Source organism: Musca autumnalis, unplaced genomic scaffold (genome assembly GCF_047663935.1).
Source record: "Musca autumnalis isolate F117 unplaced genomic scaffold, ASM4766393v1 scaffold_1, whole genome shotgun sequence".
NCBI lineage: Eukaryota > Metazoa > Arthropoda > Insecta > Diptera > Muscidae > Musca > Musca autumnalis.
The window spans coordinates 207,652,247-207,670,043 of NW_027411644.1; the positions used below are offsets into that span (position 1 = coordinate 207,652,247).

The window sequence follows — 17,797 nt, forward strand, 5'->3', positions numbered from 1 at the left end:
TACAAGTGATCTGGAAGTGCATCATATTATGCATTTTCACCCATGATTTTTACAAGAGCGTGACTACCGAAAGAGGCACTCCATTGCACTGCATTTTAACTGACCCTTTGGCACTGCATTTTAACTGACCCTCTGGCACTGCATTTTAACTGACCCTTTGGCATTGCATTTTAACTAACCCTTTGGGGTAGAATAGGAGGCAGTCCAAAGCACGTGTTTAGATACAGGCATTCTGCGAAAATTGTGCAAGCCATTACAAACTATGCCAGAAAAAATAAAATCCATTATTTGTGTAAAACAAACATATTAAGAACTTTATTACATTAACACAAATTATGAAAATTCTCCATTGAATTCAATCGCAAACATGTGTGTTTCCTCCGCTCTCCATTTGTTCCAAGCTGAACAGTTTTTCTTTCATTTGCTAAATGGGTTGTCTTCCCATCACCAGTTAAGATTTCGACATGTACTCCAACAGCACTCCATTGGGAAATTTTCTTCTCGTGAGTTACCGGAAAAATGTTCACAAATTAAATATTTTGTAGTTTGTAATAGCAAATTTTTGGAAATTTTAACACGCTTATCTCTTATTGGAAAATTTATGTCGCTGCCTGTAGAGATGTACAAACTGATTTATGTACAAGTAGGGATCTCTAACAACTGCTAATAATATGTAGCGAACGGAGTGCCTTTTTCACGACTCCGCTGAACTGCATCCGGATGTTGTTAAAATGTGACAAGTGGATGTGATTCTTTGGATTGCATCCAAATGCAGTTAAAATGTGAGGACTGGAGTGCCTTTTTCACGACTCCGTTTGAACTGCATCAAAACATGCCGTGACAGAACTAGTCCACATTGCACTGCTTCCAATTTATTTTGCTGGGGAGCTATCCGCCAAAATAAACAACATCCCAGCAAAATGTTCGATGCCAAAGATGCTATTCAAGCATGGGTGCAAGTGAAATGGAATGTCATTTTTTCAGCATCTTCACTCATTCTTTTTACAAGAGCGTGACCCCCAAAAGATGCAATTCATTTTCAGATCCTAAGCATGTCATCTTTACTAACTCGATGGAATGGCATCTTCAACAATTCTTTGGCATGGCATCTATACCAATTCCCAAGAATAGCATTTTCACTAATCTTTGGCATGTCATTTTCACCAACCCTTTGGCATGTAATTTTCACGTCTTGTTCGGAAAATGGAAAATGATGTATTGAAAAATGATTTTAATTTTTTTTATTTTATTAATTCAAAGGAATTAATGAAATAACTATAATTTATTTATCATCATAAAGTTTACATATATAAGTCCCAATTTACATTGGGCGAGTTTACTTGCGGCAATTGTCATTTTGTAGGAGAGAGAGGTGCGGCATATGGTAACCCTTTGCCTCTCAGCACCCTCTCTCACCTACAAACTGACAATTGCCGCAAGTAAACTCGCCCAATGTAAATTGGGACTAATTGCAGTTTGTTCTCGTTGTTGTGACAGTAGTTAACCCTCCGATGGACACCAGAGTCTGGCCAGGCCTTTTTCATTTTATGTTGCATTTTAAACTGGGTTGCGATAAAGCTATGAACCTGAGATTCCAGGTAGCTTCGTGAAATTTTCTTACCTTTTAAATGAAGGAAACGTGAAGTCAGAAGGATCACCAGAAAGGGAGCTACAAGGATTTTTTCACATACATATCACATTCGTAACACATGAGTCTGGCCAGACCCCACCCATTTTTTATTGAAAATTTTCCGACATTTTTCTTAAAATTTGATTTTTCCTACATTACTTGACAAATTGAATGACCTTTTATGAAACTTGTCACATTTCACCCTACCATGTCTTCAAAATTGCACATAAAAAGGTCGCAAAAGCAGGATATGGATTTGAAATCAGTGAATGTACCACAACCTAAAAAATCCCTTGCAAATAGGGTTACGCTTGTATTCTAGACAATTATACACATAACTGGACTAATAAAACCCATTACTTAGCTTTTCTGCTCTTTTTGTGGGGTGGATTGGTCCAAATATAGGATTATCCACATGAATTATAAGAAAATACTTAGGATATATGCCTTTATTTACCTCTTGATATCATCGTTATTTCACTGCAATAAGCTGTAAAGTTATAAAATAGACACTCTTCATTCTGAATAATAGGCCAAAACTAAGATATAGTACTTCAAAATGAAGTATAAATAGGATTTTCGAGTATAGAGACAAGAAAACTACGATTTTTTTACTTCGTAGGCATATGTCCTGTTTTACTAACTTCATAATATCATTTAAATTTATAGTTTTTCGGCATGTTTTTTGACAAATAAGGATTATTCATTAAAGATTAGGGTCCTTTAAACATATTCTACAACTTTTAATATGAAAATGTTAATTAAGTTTACTAAAAAAATCTAAATAATTATATGGGTCTGGCCAGACTCATGTGTTACGAATATGACAAACAATATTGGTGTCCAACGAAGGGTTAATATGTTTGTATTCTCATTTTTCTGCTTAATCTGACTCTGGGTCTATCAGTCGTAAGAATGTGGCTATTTCGCTATTTATATGGTTTGTAACCACAAAGCTGAAAACTTAAGTTTCTTAGCAGGATTGGTAGGGCAATTGAAAAGGAGCAGTGTGTCGTGGGGGCTTGTGCTGTATGCTGGGCAGATGTTTTCCACGGTGTCATCAGTACTTGCCCTATAGGAATTTTGACGGCTGCACCACCCCGAGAGTATTGACCCAAAACTACTCTGGTTTGTCTCAGCTGCGATAGATGGTGGATGTTCTCCAAGGACCGCATTCACACGATAACTGTTTACTGCATCCGCGACTGCATTCGTGTGAATGCTACTTAAACCTGGTTGAAAGGCTTGTTGATCGAGGTTCTCTCTTGTAACGTTAGACTTCTCTTTCTAGATTATGAAGACCCCCTGGCTGCCTGGGCCTGTGGTCTGAATTCTGCTATCATCGACCATGACATTCAACTCTATTGTTCCCAACTTGGCCGCCCAGGTAGTAAACAGAGAGGCCGTAGATTTATTGGCTGGTATTTGCATATTCCTCGCGTGGAAAAAATGGTAAGATCACAAATGTCGTCAGGGAAGGCACCTGACGCCAAGATAGTACAATCATTCGCATACGTTACGATCTCAATGCCGTCTGCAGCGTTTGGAATTCAGAAGAGGTTTTCTTCAGTCTACGGGTCTTGGACTTCTTGATCCTAAATTCTACGTACTACTGTCATCCACACTTAAAATTTATTATCCAACGTTTCAAACTTGGGCAGTGCGTAGTCTGCTCGATGGCATCAAACAACGAGGGTGCTTGACAATATCAAAGGGCTTTGCTAAATCAAGTGTCACTATCACTGTTCTATCGCACAGCTTGCTCTGAGTGAGTCTTCGGCTAATATGGAGATGGCCTTCAGCGCAGTTGTTGTGCTGCTTATGGATCCTATGCTATTGATCGGCAACTGGAAAGTTATTTCTGATGGTGGAAGAATTAAAGCCACAAGGGTCCTTGCTACGGGCGACAAAATCGGCCTGTAAGATTCACCTTTGCTGGCATCCTTTTCGGGCTTCAGTAGCTGGCCTATTTTCCAGACTTCGGGAACGATGTGTTTGGCAAGCGACAGGCAGTCTAAACACCGCCGCTGCACCGCAACAGAGTTTACTTCGTCCACTCTCAGCCACTGATTTTGTTTCATCTTACAAAAGCTTTTCTATTATCTTCTCATCACCAGTTCAGATTTCGACATGGACTCCAACAGCACTCCTTTAAAAATTTCTAGTTCGTGAACCTACTAGAGTTGGGCAATCTCGTTCAATTGAACGATCCGGATCACTATCTCGTTTAATGGACACCGGTAGTTTCTTTGACAAAACTGCGTATACTTAATTTCACAGGTTGATTTTTATGATGTTACTCATTCGCCTTTGAACGAGGACTGTGATCCGGATCGTTCAATTGAACGAGATTGCCCAACTCTAGAACCTACATCTAATTTGTAATTTTATAACAAAATTTTTGGAAATGTATACTCTTTTGTTTTGATGTCGCTACATGTAGGGATGTACAAATCGATTTGTTTTTTTTTTTTTTTTTGTAGTGATCTGTAATAATGATTCAAATGCTGATGAAAAGATCGGATCTTTCACGACTTCCTTTGCATGGGTTTAAATTCTAATGAAAAGATCGGATCTTTCACGACTTCATTTGAACCAATGCAAAAGATCCAGTGAAATCATGGCATCTAATGGAACCACTTCCATAAAATTTTGCTGGGATAAAGCTAAAATATGAAAATATACCCAAGGAAATTTGGAATAACTTAAAAATCCAGTTGAAAAATGCATGTGAAAGCTTGTTTGGTTATCAGAAGCGAGAGAGAAAGGAGTGGATGTCCGAACAATACTGGGGTTTTACTCGGGAAAGATTAAACGTGAAAATTCGGTTTTTATCTTTTACCAATGACATCACCATAATATCTCTAGATGAACAAATCAGAAATGTTAATGCAAAAATAAAACGCAAACCAAGCAAGACAAAAACGTTTTTCTAGACAAGCTATCAAATTCCGCACAAGAAGCAGCACACAGGGGCCATACAAAAGATCTATTTAATATAATAAGAGATATCGGGGGTTATCATGAATGAAATTTCCCCGTGAGTTTTGTCTTTCCGCCGTTGCAACTTAAGGGAGAAAGTGAAATAATTCACGGAGAATTGCCGTTCATGATAGGCTGGTTTTAACTCAAAGGAAAAAATCAATGTCGGATTTTTTAGGCGGCAACCCCCTAAAGTGTTTATTTTTGTAAAATTTTAAGATTCCTAAAGTTTGAGCACAATCGAAATATGTTAACACGTGCCACTGGGCATCGAACTTTCTATATTGTCTAATCGATGAAAAAATGTTACCAGTTCTTTATGGTGACTAAAGAAGTAGTACTACAAAAAATTTAAAAATCGGCTCGGATTTTTATATTTGCTATATATAGGTCCCATGGAAACTTTGAGGCCCAATGGCACGTGTTAGCATTGTGATCAAACTTTGGCAATATTAAAATCTAACAAAATTAAAAACTAAACAAGTAAGAACGGTGTTAAGTTCGGCCAGGCCAAACTTGTTATACCCTCCACCACGAGTTGTATTGAAGTAAAATGGAATAATTAGTTTCCTTTCGTGTATGAAGAAGACTTAATACTAAATTTCAGCAATTTCGGTTAAACAATGTGAGGCACCATTCTATGGGGGCTAGTTCAAAACGTCGATCTATACCGGCAGATTTCTGACGGAAAGTTTTTAGGCTCAAAGAAGACTAAATACCAAATTTCCTATATTTCGTTAACAGAATGTGGCTAACACTTAAAAAATACCGAAAATCAAGAAGTACGCTTCTATGGGGATATAGGAAGACGTGGACCTATACTGATAATACACTTCTGGAATATTTTATAACTCTTGGAAGGCGAAATAACGAATTTCAGCCATTTCGGTCGGATATTGACGTCACAATCTTCAGTATTACGAAAATCGGGAGGTACCGTTCTATGGGGGCTATATGAAGGCATGGACCAATACCGACAAAGTCCTCGGGGAAAGTTGTATACCACCAACGTAGACTAAGTACCAAATTTCAGCCATTTCGGTGTGATAATGAAGCTAAAACCTTTAAAATACCGAAAATCGGGAGGTACCGTTCTATGGGGGCTATATGAAGGTGTAGACAGATGCCAACAACATTCTGGGGGAAAGTTGTATACCCCTAAAGAAGACTACGTACCAAATTTCAGCCAGTTTTGGTAGGATAATGAAGCTTAAACCTTAAAAATACCAAAAATCGGGAGGTACCGTTCTATGGGGGCTATATGAAGGTGTGGACCGATACCGACAAAATTCCGGTGGAAAGTTTTATACCCCTAAAGAAGACTACGTACCAAATTTCAGCCATTTTGGTAGGATAATGAAGCTAAAACCTTAAAAATACCGAAAATCGGGAGGTACGGTTCTATGGGGGCTATATGAAGGCATGGACCGATACCGACAAAGTTCTGGGGGAAAGTTTTATACCACCAACGTAGACTAAGTACCAAATTTCAGCCATTTTGGTAGGATAATGAAGCTAAAACCTTAAAAATACCGAAAATCGGGAGGTACCGTTCTATGGGGGCTATATCAAAACGTGGACCGATATATCCCATTTTCAATACCAACCATCCTGCAAGTAATAAAAACTTCTGTACACAATTTTGACTCTCTATCTTTAAAATTGCGAGCTGTATCTTGATTTCAACAGACAGACGGACGGACGGTCGGACAGACGGACATGGTCCAATCGACATAGAATTTTATGCTGATCAATAATATATATACTTTGTAGGGTCTCCGACGAATATTTCGATGTGTTACAAACGGAATGACAAATTTAATTATACCCTCCATATGGTGGAGGGTATAAAAATACGACATCGATTTTTTAAAACCACCCTAGTGGACACGTTAATTACCCAATCCTTGATGATAAGTGAAAGCTTTCAACGGACACCACTGCCCAATTAGAGGCATGGAAGCAATATTTCGAGAGAACGTTAAATGTCATTTTCGAGGAAGACATCGACAGGTTGCTATTACCAAACGCGTCCCAAACAAATGTGGACATTCCTTCATCTCCACCGAGTATAGGCTAAATTAAGAACGCAAATTGTAGTCTTTAAGGTCAAAAACGTCAAGGTCAATTTGTCTTTATATTTTTTTCTCGGTTTTTGGTCTATAGATATCAAATCGATCAAAATTTAAGCAAACAGCCAACAAAAAAGATGTACCTTAGATCTCAATAAAGATTTTTTTAGAAAATACGAACCCCGTAAAGAAGGTTCTTAGAGGTCAAATTTGTTCTCTGTTTATGGCCCATAGATACTAAACCGTTCAAAATTCAAGAAAACAATCAACTACAGAAATGTACCTCACCCCCCGTTTACACATGCAAGTGGCAGTTCGAAAAATACCAATACACTCACACATATTCACTGCCACACCAACTAACAACCTCACTGCCGACAAAATTTCCTTGTCAGTAATCAATGTAAGTGCTTTGAAAGTAACTTCAATTTTTTACCGAACGTTTACACATGCAAGTGTCAGTTCGAAAAAAATTGAAGTTTCGACTATAATATGTATACACAACTGTCTGCAAGTTACTTGCATGTGTAATCCTTTGGTAAGATCTCAATAAATACCTGGAACATACGAACTGTCTATGAACGTCTATATGAAAATAGCAAAAACCTTTAGAAAATATTCAATTTGTATACTTTTGCAAACCATCAAAAATTTAAGGATACATTCAACTAAGAATTGTACCTAAGGTTTCAATAAACAACTTTCTAGAAGATAGGAAATACTGGGAATGTTTCTTTAAGCTGAAATTCACAAAAAATCAATATTTGTAACGTTCTCCTATGCTAATAATCGATTTTTGAGCTTCCCCCCATACCATTGCTATCGCAAACGATCCGTTTTCGAATGTTTTTCGATAGTTTTGCGGATATTTTGTTCGAAAACGACACTCGAGAACGAATTAAAAACGATTCATTCGTCGCTCAGTTTGTGGCAGGAAAACCTTCGAATTCGAATGTCGTTAATGATATTATTAGCGAATGAAAGATGATAGTTTTTACGATAGTGCCGAAAAAGCATTTTTGGCGGAGTTTCGATTTTATGACATGTTTAACTTTATCTGACGTCTCTTGATTTTCCTTTTATGTACCTTTTCTTCTTTGTAATGATTGCGATTCAATGCGTGTAACAGTTTATAAACGTTGTTGTCTTGTATTTGTAACCAAGCTATATGTTGCGTTTATCACCACTTCTTGTTAATATTATAAGTAGCATTTATATCGAAAATATTTGAAAAAGGCAAATGGGAATTTTTCACGAACTACATAAAATTATTTTTTAAAACGTAAAAAATTTCCGAAGTAAAAAATGTTTCTCGAAACAATTGTAAGAAAAAACATTCGCAAAATGTTCGAAAATTATATCGTTTTTAAACTTTTGACGAACAAAAGAACAACGTGCTTGTGTACACCCGAAAAACATTTGCCAATCCTTCGACAGTGATATCGTTTTCGAAAGTTGTGCCGGACTTTCGAATAATATCCGCACTTGGTATGGGGGGTTGACGAACAGTACTTGGCAGTTCATATGTTTCCGAAAGTTCTTGGTTGAGATCTTAGATACATTTTTGAGGTTGTTTGCATTCTTGAATCTTGAACAGTTTGTTACGTAAGGACCAGAATCAGAGAAGAAAGTATAAAAATCTTATATTTTCTAAACTTATTTGCTATTTTCATCTTTAAGAACCGTTCATATATACCTACCTATAGGTACATTGCACCCTGTGTGTTGATGACTAAATTTCTTATTGATTAAATAATATAACTTATATATTTTTAGACTTGAAATGAACATTGTACTATGCACCGTTTTGTTTTTTTGACAGTTATGTTCTAATTCATATCATTTTTTGTAAGATTGAGATGAGATCTTTGTAACTACCCACATGAGGTAGCTATGCGGGATTTTCGTAACTGCCTCAATTTTTTGAAATTTTATGAGAGGTACGATTACATACATATAGAGAACAAAATTCTAGAAAAAATTATAAAAAAATTGACCTTGACGTTTTTGACGGATTTTATTTGTCTACAATTTGTGTTCTTTATGACAAGAGCTACTACAACTTTGCCTCCGAGAGTAACTCAAATTACATAGCGGTTTGGAAGATATGGCTCTGACAACATGATCCCTTTCGACATCAAAGCATAAAATCTTTGGATGCCTATAACCGCGAAAGTTGAGTCAACAGTAAGTGTGACGACTTCCAAATTCAAGAGCCTATGGATTTGGATCTCATTGGCAAGGTGGTTGGCAGAAATAAGATTAAATGGGCTGTCAACACCTTCAAGCCATATGAGTCACCTGGACCGGATGGTTTAACGCCGGCCATGCTTCAATTTGCATCGCCACGTTTATATCAAATCCTGGAGGAGATCTATAGGGCGTGTTTGACACTCTCGCATGTACCGGGTCTGTGAAAAGAAGTAAATGTTACTTACATTCCCAACGCGGGAAAACCTAGTCACTCTGCACCAAAGGACTACAGACCAATCAGCCTATCATCCTTTCTCCTTAAGACTCTCGAACGACTGATCGATCTGTAGATAAGGAGTCATGTATACATCGCCTCTATAAGCAACTCGCAGCACGCATATATCAAAGGCAAATCTGTGGAGTCTGCTTTGCATGAGGTGGTAGGTTTTATTGAGAGCAACATGGAAAATTCAAACTTTACCTTGGCTGCTTTCTAGACATAGAAGGAGCTTTCAACAATGTAGAACCTGAATCCATAAAACTCCCACTTAAAAAGTTAACACACCCGAAACCCTAACTTGTTGGATAAATAATATGCTAGAAAGCAGAATTATAAACTCCAATATTGGGGAGACAAAAATTAGGAAAACAGTAACTAGAGGCACCCCCCAGGGTGGAGTGCTCTCACCGTTACTGTGGCTAATTGTTATAAACAATATTCTGACGGAGCCGGCTAATCAAGGACGACGTAGTACTACTGATTTCCGGTAAGTTTCCGTCAACCATTTCGGAGCTTATGCAAGGAGCCTTATTGACGCTATCGCGCTGGGCTAAGGCTAACGGCCTTGGAGTAAATCCAACTAAGACACTGGATGGAGTGCAGCTTCAGCTCTCGCCCGAGGCAAAGTACCTTGGTACAATCCTGGACTGCCAATTCCGATGGAACAGGAATGCTGAGGAGCGGGCGAAGAGAGGACTGATTGCACTTTATTCATGCAAGAATTCTATTGGGAAAAGTTGGGGTCTAAACCCATCGATTATACACTGGTTGTATAACACCGTGGTTAGACCCGTCTTATCCTATGGTTCTCTTGTTTGGTGGCACTCACTGCGCCAAAAATCGACATTCAGCAAACTTGACAAGGTGCAAAGGGCTGCCGCGATTCTCATAACTGGAGCCACCAGGAGCACACCCCAAGCTGCTCTGAACGCAATGCTGAACCTAAGACCTCTGAGCCTCAGCATTAAGTGTCAGGCAACTCGTAGTGCCCTAAGGCTGCATGAACAGAATTTTTGGCGCGGTTGTGCCTATGGGCATGGACGTATCCTGAATGTAGCAGGTATCAATGTGAACCAACGCGGAAAACTGAGGGACTATATATCACCAGTCCTGAGATTTGACGATGTAGATGTCGTTATACCTAGTAGGGACGACTGGAACCGCAGTAACCCCCCTCTGGACGGTCTGGCTTTCTATACAGACGGTTCCAAGATGGAGGAAGGTACGGGGGATGGCGTCTACTGTAAAAAGCTATCTCTTGAGTACGCTTACAGGCTAGATAGCAACTGTAGTGTCTTCCAGGCTGAAATCTTCGCGATTTGGAAGGCAGCGGAATTGATAAAAAGTTTGGATGCAGAAATCTTTGAACCGGTGACTATCTTTGGGGATAGTCAGGCGGCTCTTAAAGCCATCAAATCCTGCAACATCAAGTCAGATGTCGTCCTTAAGTGTAGATCAGCCTTGGGAACGCTAACTTACGGCTTTCGGCTATGCTGGGTACCAGGACACCGCGACTATATTGGTAATGAAAGAGCAGATGAATTAGCTAGACGAGCATCGCATTCTACAAATCTAGCAATCGCTGACTCCATCAAACCACCCATTTGTCACTTTTTCCAAAGAATTGAAACGTTCTCTGACGAAAGAGCCAGTGAATTATGGCATAATGAACATAGGTGCATTGTGGCAAGATCCATTTGGTCTTCTCTTCCAGTCAAAAGAACGAATTCTCTGTTGAACCTGAGTAAAGCTGATGTTAGAGTAATGACGGGAGTCATATCACTTTCCACCGTGTCTAACCTTCTATTCAACTGTGGAACGTGCTGTACTCTACAACATCATCAGAAATCTGAAGTGGCTGGGGCACCGCAACCTGAACACGTGAACCGTATTTCAAGTATTCTACCAACCATCACCACCCAAACCTTTCCTTCTTTATAACTATTTTTCCCTTCTAAAATTTTCTACTTAATTACTTCTTTCATACTTCCCCCCCCCCGGATGATCACAATTTACCGGAAGGTCTTCGAGTGACGCAGTCACAAATTAGTGGCTGCACATCCCCAAACCTAGCCTATCCTGGAGATTCAACAACCTGCCTGCTCTCGAATACACTGACGACATAGTTCTACTTGCATCCAGACATCAAGATATGCAATCACAGATCTCTGAAACTTCACAGGAGGCTAACAAAATTGGATTGAAAATTAATTAAAATTATGCGAATCGACAAAAATAATAATTCACCATTTTTTATCAACAACGGCGAAGTGGAGAATGTTGATAATTTTGAATATCTTGGCAGCATCTAACTAGGCGTTTACACACAGACAGCAGTATTGGCAAGACAATAGCTAAGTTACAAACCATTTTCACCAATACATTCATATTTTTCTCTACACATATTTAAAAATGTATCAATGTATTTGTGAAAAAGGTTTGTATTTTTGCTATTGTCTTGCCAATACCGGCATTTGTAAACGCAGGGTTAAACACGTAAAGCAAAAGGAGTTTTTGCATCTACCGAGCAACAAAATAACAACAAAACTTAAAATATTCAAAATGTCACAAATAATTTCCAAATATATGTACATACATATATAAACAGATGCCTCCGCAACATATAGTGGCCAAGAGTGATAAGCAACGAACGCCTGTGGCCGGTTACACAGCAGACAGTAAGCGACGTAGAAATACGCAGAAGGAAATACCAATGGCTCGAACACATCTTACGAAAGTCGAATGCCGACGTTACACATGCTGCTCTGTTGTGGAATTCTGTAACCCATTTTTTGGGCTACCGACAAAAATCGGTAATATTAAATCGCAAAATTATGAATGAAAAGTATCAATAAAAGTTGACAACATTGTTGCTATCGGTAGAATTTATCAACAACTTTAGTTTGGTTGTTAACTTACCGAGAATTTTCGTTAATTACCGAAATTATAAGCATTTTAATTTTACCGATATTTGTCGGTAAATCGAAAAATGAGTTACAGAATTCCACTACTGGAATGGAATCCACAGGGTACACGGAAGAGAGGAAGGCCTAATACAACATGGCGCAGAACAATATGTAAAGAAACGTCCAAATCGTTTAATGGATTACGAAATAGAGCAGAATGGAGAAACTTTGTAAAAAGTCTTTGTGATTAGGCTACGTTATAACTCATGTGATGTTAAAACAGCCATAAATAAATAACCATTTATGTTTATATCATTTTAAATGAGGGTGCGATGTTTTGCTACTTTTTTTAGTACGGAGACTTTTTTCCCAAAACTGGCAAAACTAGTAGATGTTTGCAAATTCTGGAACAGGGCTTTACTTAAGTTGCATTATCGGCTTGGGAGTTACCATGGACACATCTATCACATTGTGGATATGACTTCCCGCCTCGTCGTATCAGAAAATATATTTATGATCTTCATGAAGAGATCAACAGATCAACAAGCCAATAACACAGTTTTCATAAGGATACAAACGCCACAAATTGAATATGGTCATATCAAAAATATTTGGTTGCAGTAACAATATATATTTCTATTTAGTTACAATAACATATTAATCTCTCAAAGTATTTTTTACCTGACCATATTCCATTTCTGCGTGTAGCGGCAGATAAACACCAGCTACCTAGACCAGCTATGTTCGAATTCTGAAAGAATTACTAAAATATAAATTATATCGTTGCTGAGCATATGTATACATATCTTGTTGTACAGCAATGGAAGATTTTTTCTATTAAAAATTTTGCAATCCGGCAGTCAATCAACCGTTAACATATTTAACTAATCCAACCCAGTTACACTAATTAACTACACATTTAAATTAGTCTCAATATTTCGTTAAAACAAATCGGTAAAATTGAATTTAACCATTGTAGACAATATTGTTGGGGGAAAAAGGCTAATATGCAATTGTAGGTCCATAAGAAGAAGCCATACTACGCAAGCAAAGAAAAGAAAGAAAATAGAAACAAAAACGTGATAGAGAATGGTTGTGGTGGTAAGTAAGACAACATTCAACAATGCGACCGGTATCATGTGGAAACTAGATTAATTTTTTTACTGGAACCGTCTATACATCGGTGAATGTGTCTGTCGTTACACTGCCGTCACATATTTTCCTTCTTTTTCAACATCAATATTTCCATATTCCTTCGAACATACGATGCCTCCTCTATTTTTAAATGGCTAAGTGACGAAATCGGCTTACAAAACAAAGACAATAGAAAGAAAAACACTCCACAGCTGTAATGAGGCAGGCCTAGTCTCAGGCCAATGTACGAATTTGCAAATAATAAACATTGATGAGTACGGATTTGTAACACATAAACACACACCCGCATACTCCGTAACCATCTCAAAACACTCGACTTATTTTAATGATTGTCACCTGTACAACAAATGTTATGGCAAAGAATGGTAACGTGACCGACCGTTAATACCCTTTTCACTGTAGTTCAACAATCTTTTAAGTGTTTGTATTTCATTTAAATTATGAACAAAACTACTAAAATTGTGTGGAGGCGTGAAAAGGTACAGTATGTCGCGTTAGCCGAGATTTGTTCCTATACATGGGAGAAAACCTTGAATCCCCGGCAAAGGCAGGCTATATATGACAAAATTTCGGTTTAAACTAAAATTATGTCAAAACCAAGGGATTTGTTTGAACTTTCGGGGCCTATATCTCGGGAAGTATGGACATTAGGGTGGTTTTAAAAAATCGATGTTGGATTTTTGTTTTTATGCGGCACCCCCTAAAGTGTTTAGTTTTGCTAGATTTTAAGATTGCCAAAGTTTGAGTACAATCGGAATATGTTGAGGCCCCAGTGGCATGTGTTAACATATTTCGATTGTGTCCAGTCTAATGGACATCCTGCCCATGATATATATATTGGCGTGATCAGCACTGCAAGCCCTACCTGTGGTAAAAATTTTCAGATTGATCCAAATCCATTCTAAACATTCAACCTGCTCCTATGTTTTGCATAGTGTCATCAATTCTTGTCCTATAGAGTTTAGACGGCTGCACAATCGCGAGCTTAGTTCAGCCAAAACTACTCTGATTTGTCGTTGCAGCTGACACCCCTCAGCTGCGATAGATGGGGGATATTATCCGAGGACCACATTCACACTAGTTTATGGTATCTGCAACTGCATCTGTGTGAATGCTATTTAAATCTTGATATCCTGGCTGATCTAGGGGTTACCTCTTCTAATATGGGACTTCTAGATTATGAAGATCCCTTCTGACACCATATGGTGGATCTGACGGTAACACCCGAGTAAGTACTGCAAAGAGAGCATGCTATTGTGTTGCTGTACTGGCAGAATCCTTGTATCCTCATGCATATGGTCCACTGACACCGGAAGTCCACAGTTGCCGTTCTCAGGCCGGTATTCAGATAGTTTTTAATATTATTTGCGGACCATAGCTTACCGCAGGCCGACCTACCGCGCTAAATGTAGTCAACAAGGTTTGTTTATTAGCACCCCAATTGCTGCCAGCTAGACAATTGAGAAAATTGTTTCACATCTCAGCTCACAAACAGCTGTGGCATGCGCGGACGAATGTGAGCCTTAGTATTAGTTAAGGTAGATAATAGTCGGAATTCTGCTACCATCAAAGATGATATTCAACTCGGTGCTCACCTCTGCAGACCATGTGGATTTAGGATATTTTCATAATCCTCGGGTGGAAAAAGGGGATAAGTTCGGTCAAATAGGTGTTCAGCTTTTCATAATGGGAAGGTACCCGACATCAAGATCGTACAACCATCCGGATACGTTACGATCTCAATGCCGTCTGGAAGGGATGGAATACATTAGGGGAAGAGAATAAAGAGTTCCGTATGTAGCACCCCCCTTGATGAACTCCCTGTTTCATTCTACGGGGCTTGGAATTTTGAATTTCACGTTCGATTGGCGTCCACACATGTAATTGATTATCCAACGTTTCCAACTTTGACGGAGGGTAGTCTGATCAACGTCCTCAAACAGCGTGGAATGATGGACGGCTTTTGATAAATCGAGCGCCACCAACACTGCCCTATCACACGACTTGCTCTGATTAAGTACTCGACTAATATGTCATTGTGCAATGCAGTTTACGAAACTGGTTAGCTATTTCTGGCGCTGGGGAGGAGATAAGCCACAAAAGTCTTTTCTACATGCTACAAAAAGGAAATAGGTCTGTACAGTTCACCTTTGCTGGCATCCTTGCCTGCCTTCAGTGGCGTTACCACCATGCCCATTTTCCAGACTTCGGGAAGGATGTAGGTGGCTAACGACAGATTGAGAACTTTTGCAGATATTCTCGACTCCCGGCTCATCCAGCTGTTTCGGAATTACCATTCAGATTCCAACAAGGCCCAACACTCTGTATGGATATGCGTGTCCGATGGCATACGCCACATCATCCATTGTAAATTGCGGTGGTTCCTCCTCGACAGGAGGATAGGAAATGCGGCGTAATACTATTTTTTCGCTCTAGTGGTGCTCGACAGACCATCGATTAAAATAACTTGCGGACCTCTTCGGATCAGTCAGCGTTACGTCGCCCCACGTAACTGAGGTCCTTTCTTTCTTCTTTCCAGAATTCGAGAGTAACTTAACCATTACCCACAATTTACATATTCCGGCTTCAATGTTGCAACTCTTCAAATGATTTAACCACTTGTTCCGCTTATGTTCACCGGCCAACCTGTTAACTTCCAGTGTAAGGTCCCGGACTTTAGGTCACTGGGAAACTTATCACTTTCATTTGCTAATTCCGTCGCCTCTGCTAGGATATTTGGTCTCACCCCGGTTATTCGACCAGCAGTTACATGGCGAGCGGTTGCAGCAGTGATGATGTCTCGGAACGTCCTTTCTGCTAACCAAACATCAAAAGGGTTGGACAGACCTCTGAAACGCTGATTAATGAACTCTCTGAAACTGGACCAATTAGCTTTCCAATGATTGATGAAAGTGCGGCGTTTAGAGGTGATAAAATCGGCAATCTAATGATGGCAATAATTATGGTGAGATGGTCTGACCCAATAGAAACGACGCACTCTGGTCGAAACCATTGATCTAGCGGCGCGAAAGTCAAAAAATCAAAGTATAAAATTGCGAAATGTTTTCCATTGTATCGATTACAGACACTCTGCTGACTAAATTTTTGTTTTCACTTTTTTGTTGTTGTAAATATTCACTCAGTTATTAACTGTCAAGTGCAAGAAATGTTGATGCATCAGATTTTAACAAAATTTTTGCTAAAACCTGATTTCATATTTGTTTAAATGTTTAATAAATTCGTAACAAAACTAAACAAAGTATATTTTTTATTGATAGCGGAGGGTGTAAGTTAAATTTAAAAAAAAAAATGTTTGGGGCCTGAAGTTACATAGTAAGTCCCAATTTACATTGGGCGAGTTTACTTGCGGCAATTGTCAGTTTGTTGGTGAGAGAGGGTGCTGAGAGGCAAAGGGTTACCATATGCCTCACCTCTCTCTCCAACAAAATGACAATTGCCGCAAGTAAACTCGCCCAATGTAAATTGGGACTTATGTAGCAATACATTTTCAAAAATAATTATTTTTTTTATGTTTTTAGTGCAATATACTTTTGTTGAATGGAGCGTAAGTACCAAGGTCCACTGAGGTCCCGTCCAATTTTTTTTACTAATTAAATTGGACTTCCTAGATTCCGAATAACCACAATTTAGCTGCAAATCTTGCTGATAAATGGTCTTGAAAAATAGCTTAAATCCTCAAAACATCCAAAATCTGTCAGTACAGTTATATGGGGGCTATATCAAAATGTAGACCTATATTCGCAATTTTTGGTGGAGAATTTTTGTGTCCACTGGGAACCCCAAATACCAAATTACACCTAATTTGGTCGGAAAATGTAGCTTTAAATCCCCAAACTACTGAAAGTCGGGAGGTACCTTAAAAGGGGCCTATACCCAAACGTGGACCTATGTCCACAATTTTTGGTGGAAAGGTTTAGTGATCACTAGGAACCCTAAGTACCAAATTACAACTAATTTGGAAGGAAAAGGTGGCTTAAATCCTCAAAATATCGAATATCAGGAGGTACCGTTATATGGGGGCTATACCAAAATATTTGCCTATGTTGGTCATATTTAGTCCATAATTACCCACAGACACAAATTGGGTTTGTGCAAAATTTCAGAAAGATATCTTCATTCGTTTCCAAGTTATTAATTTCGCGCCGCTAGATCAGTGGTTTAAGTAGTCTAAATCCTCCAAATAGCCAAAATCTGTCGGTACAGTTATATGGTGGCTATATCAAAATGTAGACCTATGTTCACAATTTTTGGTGGAGAAGATATATAACCAACGAGAACCTCCTATGCCAAAATTCGGCTTATTTCGTCTGAAAATGTAGACAAAATCCTAACAATACCGTATATTGGGAGGTCCCGTATATGGGGACAATATCAAAACGTAGACCTATGTCCACAATTTTTGGTGGAGAATGTTTGTGTCCACCTCAAATACCAAATTACACCTAATTTGGTCGGAAAATGTAGCAAATGAGTATGAGTCACTATTGGGTCGAAATTGGATTAGGAATTAATCTTCAAGTTATTGATGAAAAGTGTTTTTATTCAATCAATTCTACAA

The 17,797-nt window shown here is 38.7% G+C and overlaps 1 protein-coding gene across 2 annotated transcripts in view; it reads right to left on the reverse strand.

The window, feature by feature from the left end:
• Positions 1–17,797, reverse strand: part of chp (leucine rich repeat containing G protein-coupled receptor chaoptin) — a 68,918-nt gene that overhangs the window by 30,853 nt on the left and 20,268 nt on the right. The gene's annotated exons all lie outside the window — the stretch shown is intronic.